Raw genomic sequence first — 390 nt, 5'->3', positions numbered from 1 at the left:
AGGGTTGAGGGTATATAGATACCTAAACCTAGGTTTAAAAGATAAATTAGTAAAAGTTTTAGGAAAGGTATTATGTATAGATACCTAAACTTAGGTTTAGGCGGGTTAGCTATATAAAAATGGCAAGTTTACTAGCAAGCTTATAAAAATCTGGAGGCTATAAGTAAAAAGCTCTAAATATTTGTTATTTATAACCCTAACCAGGACCCCTTTGGTATGTTTTTTAACTGCAATTCTTACTACTTACTTTTTTAACCCTACCTTTTTTTTCTTTTTACTTAACTCTCTTTTAAAAACCCTTTACTTTACTTACTTCTAAAAACTACTTTTTCTTTTTTTTTAACTTTACCCTTTTAAACCTTCCTTCCTTTTTCTTTTCTTTTTACTTTC

Source organism: Fusarium proliferatum (assembly GCF_900067095.1).
Source record: "Fusarium proliferatum ET1 genome assembly, contig: FPRO_scaffold012, whole genome shotgun sequence".
NCBI lineage: Eukaryota > Fungi > Ascomycota > Sordariomycetes > Hypocreales > Nectriaceae > Fusarium > Fusarium proliferatum.
The sequence above is the reverse complement of the archived record's forward strand: the minus strand, read 5'-3'. Positions refer to the sequence as shown.